General features: G+C 30.4%; 1 pseudogene; it reads left to right on the top strand.

The window, feature by feature from the left end:
• The first annotated feature begins 360 nt into the window (after positions 1-360).
• On the top strand, positions 361-477 carry LOC145259378 (U2 spliceosomal RNA; annotated as a pseudogene).
• The last annotated feature ends 3,824 nt before the right edge of the window (positions 478-4,301 follow it).

Raw genomic sequence — 4,301 nt, 5'->3', positions numbered from 1 at the left:
TTTCTCCACATTCAAGGGGTTTCCTTAATATTTCAACTGTTTTCATTATTGTTGTTCGTTGTATTTTTCAAGTCATTCCTTTGATTCCAATTTCTCCCATTCTTTTTTCAAAGTTGTTCAGGATTGTTCTTAGTGTTCCTAGTATTATAAGTATTATTTTGATTTTCTTCATCATCCATATCCCCTTCAGCTCTCTGGTTAGGTCTGTGTACCCGTTTCTCCTGTTCTTAGATATTATTATCATTATATTATTACGCTTATCGCTCCGTCCGTTATCATGCTGTGAATCCCTAAAAAAGAAATAAAAAAAATTAAAAAAATTGGTGTCGCTGTTGAGGCAAATAAGCTAATAAAAATGATTTGTCTTTCTTGGCCTTTTGGCTTAAGATCAAAGTGTAGTATCTGTTCTTCAAGTGCTACATTTCGATTTCTTCTCTCTCAGTGGAAGAGAAATCCTTTACGACTAAGACAATTTTTCTCCACGTTAAAAAATCGACCCTGGTGTATAAATCTGTCCCGTGGGGAGGAATTGTGAATAGGTACTATGTTTAATGTAACAAAGTTTTAATATTAAAAAAGTATCTGGAAAAAGTTATTTCTGATTTAATTACAAAATGCCCAGTGTTACTCCTGATTAATTATAAAATGCCCTGAAAAATATCCGTTCTGATTATTTTTTTTGTTTACTTGTCTCCCCATAAGAGCGGAATTGGACATGAGGTCGGTTATAAATTTAGGGTGAAACCAGCTCCCCAAAAGGGGCTCTCTGGTCAATAACAAAAATAAGAATTGTATCAGTAATGAAGGATTTCTCCTCCATTAACCAAGACCAAAAAAATAGGGGGATTTAAGTCACTGGAATGCTGAAACTGATAGTACACTCATACATTCTTGTTGAAGCAATGGTTACCTAATCCCTAACCGTGTTTTTTTTTTTTTTTTTTTTTTTTTACTATTAATGTTTTTATGTATTACTTTCGAAAAGCTGATGAAACAGTATATGATTTAAACATTACTTATATCAAGTATATTTTAAGCAGTGGGTTACGGTATATGAAGTCAGTCCCGGAAATTACTCAAACCGTTTACGATTTAAACATTACTTTATTTCATGTATATTTTTAACAGTGGGGTGGGGGGTATTAAATCAGTCCCGAAAATGGGTGAACCCGTTTACGCATTATACATTGCTTTATTTAATGTATATTTTAAACATTGGGGTGGGAAATATGAAGTCGGTTACGGAAATGGCTGCAACCATTTACGTCTTGGACATTACTTTATTTAATGTATATTTTTAGCAGTAGGATGGGAGATAAGAAGTCGGTCCCGGAAATGGCTGAAAAAGTTTACGATTTATACATTACATTATTTCATGTATATTTTTAGCAGTGGGTTTGGGATATAAAGTCGGTCCCAGAAATGGCTGAAACAGTTTGCTGTTTAGACTTCCTTTATTTCATGTATATTTTTAGCAGTGGGTTTGGGATATAAAGTCGGTCCCGGAAATGGCTGAAACAGTTTACTATTTAGAAATTACATTATTTCATGTATATTTTTATCAGTGGGTTGGGGATATAAAGTCGGTCCCGGAAATGGCTGAAACAGTTTACTATTTAGGCATTACATTATCTCATGTATATTTTTATCAGTGGGTTGGGCATATAAAGTCGGTCCCGGAAATGGTTGAAACAGTTTTCTATTTAGACATTACATTATTTCATGTATATTTTTAGCAGTGGGTTTGGGATATAAAGTCGGTCCCGGAATGGCTGAAACAGTTTACGATTAAAACATCACTTTATTTAATGTATATTTTCAACAGTGGGGTGGCGGACATGAAGTCAGTCCATGTATTGAATGAGATGTTCAAATATCTACTATCAGAAAGCGTCGCCCAGTATTGAATGAGGTAGGTGGAAAACATATAGTAGCAAAATACCCAGCGTCGCTCGGGATCGAATGAGATCGGTGAACGATATATATTAGCAGAATATGCGGCATCACCCTGGATTGGATAAAATAGGTGAAACATATATACTATGAGAATACCCAGAATTTATTTCTTTGTAATGAAATAATCAGCCCAGGCAATATATCGAAGTTATCATTTAATTAAGGGGGAGCGATATAGTGGGTTAAAGTTATCAATATTATTGTCGAAATTAGTAACATATCCAAGAATTATGAAAAATGATGAAATGTGAGTTACTTGAATTGTGTGTGTGTGTGTGTAATGATATAATAAGCCCAGACAATATACCAAATATATTATATAAGTAGGAGTGAGAGGCATAATGTGGGTTTTTAATTATAAAAATATTGTCGAAATTAGTAACATATCCAGAATTATGAACAAAGATGTAATATGAGTTAATCGCGTGTGTGTTTATAATAAAATAATCAGCCCAGGAAATATATCAAAGTAATTATGTAAGTAAGAGAGGGCGATAAGGATGGTTTAAATTATGAAAGATAATTGTCAAAATTAGTAACATATCCAAGAATTATGAAAAATGATAATATGTTATTTAATGCATTAGTGTGTTTGCAATGAAATAATCAGACTAGACAATATATCAAAGATATTATTTGAGTAATTGGGGCGATGATGTGGGTTAAAATGATGAAAAATGATTGTCGACAAAAGTAACATATCCAAGAATTATGAATAATGACGGAATGTTAGTTAATTGTTTGGTGTGTTTGAAGTGAAATAATAATCCCAGATTATATATCAAATTTATTATGTTTGTAGTGGGTGGTTGATAATGTGGGTTAAAAATATTAAAAATAATTGTCCAAATGTGTAACATATAAAAGAATTTAAAAAAATGATGAAGTGTGAGTTAATTGATAGTTATGTTTTTTTTTTATAAAATAATCAGCCCAGAAAATATATCAAAGTATTTTTTTAGTAAGAGAGGGCGACGGGGATGGTTTAAATTATAAAAAAATTATTGTCGAAATTAATAACATATCCAATAATTACGAAAAATGACGAAATGTGATTTAATTGATTGGTGTGTTTATAATAAAATAATCAGCCTAGCCAATATATCAAATTTATTATATAAGTAAAGGGGAAGAAGATAAGGAGGACTTAAATTATGAAAAATTATTGTCGAAATTAGTAACATATCCAAGAATTACGATAAAATGATGAAATATTAGTTAATTGATTGGTGTGTTTGTAAGGAAATAATCAGCCTAGACAATATATAAAAGTTACTATTTAGTAAAAAGGGAAGGGCGAAAATGTAGGTTAAAATTATGGAAAATGATTGTCGAATAAGTAACATATCCAAGAATTATGAAAAAAGATTAAATGTGATTTCATGCATTAGTGTGTTTGTAATAAAATAATAAGCCCAGACAATATTTCAAAGTTATTATTTTATTAAGAGGGGGCGATAATATGGGTATAAATTATGAAAAATGATTGTCAAAATTAGTAACATACCCAAGAATTATGAAAAATGATGAAATGGAGATTAATTGATTAGTGTGTGTGTAATGAAATAATCAGCCCAGCAAATGTATCAAAGTTATTATTTTAGTAAGGTTGGGCGACAACGTTGGTTTAAATTATAAAAAAATATTGTCGAAATTAGTAACATTTCCAAGAATTACGAAAAATGATGAAATGTGAGTTGATTGGTGGATGTGCTTGTAATGAAATAATCAGCCTAGAAAACATATCAAAGTTATTATTTTAGTAAGGTGTGTGATATGGTGAGTTTAAATGATGAAAAATTATTGTCAAAAGTAGTACTATATCCAAGAATTATTAAAAATAAAAATGATGAAATGTGAGTTAATTAATAGTTGTGTTTTTTTTTTAAATAATCAGTCGATACAATATATCAAATTTAATATTTTAGTAAAGGGAGACGCGATAATGTGGGTTGAAATTATGCAAAATTATTAATTAATTAATTGCCCGGTGTGTTTGTAATGAAATAATCAGCTCATGAAATATATCAAAGTTATTATTTTAGTAAGGGGGTAGTACAGTTTTAATAAAAAAACTAGAATATGATTGTGCCTAAATTTATGCTGAATAGAACGCTCACAGCATGCCCAACACCAATATATTGCATAGGAAAAATGCTGCTGTGGAATTTGCACAGGTCCCTCTAGTTATTATTATTATTATTATTATTATTATTATTATTATTATTATTATTATTATTATCATTATTGTGAACTTGAAATTCATGGTTAAACAAGGAATTGTCTTACACATGTTCGAATGTTTTATGTTTCTGTTTTTGTGTACATTTTTCCGGTGGTCAGCA

The sequence above is a fragment of the Euprymna scolopes genome, chromosome 34 (genome assembly GCF_053919585.1).
Source record: "Euprymna scolopes isolate OS-2025 chromosome 34, ASM5391958v1, whole genome shotgun sequence".
In the NCBI taxonomy this organism is placed as follows: Eukaryota; Metazoa; Mollusca; class Cephalopoda; order Sepiida; family Sepiolidae; genus Euprymna; species Euprymna scolopes.
The sequence above is the reverse complement of the archived record's forward strand: the minus strand, read 5'-3'. Positions and strand labels throughout refer to the sequence as shown.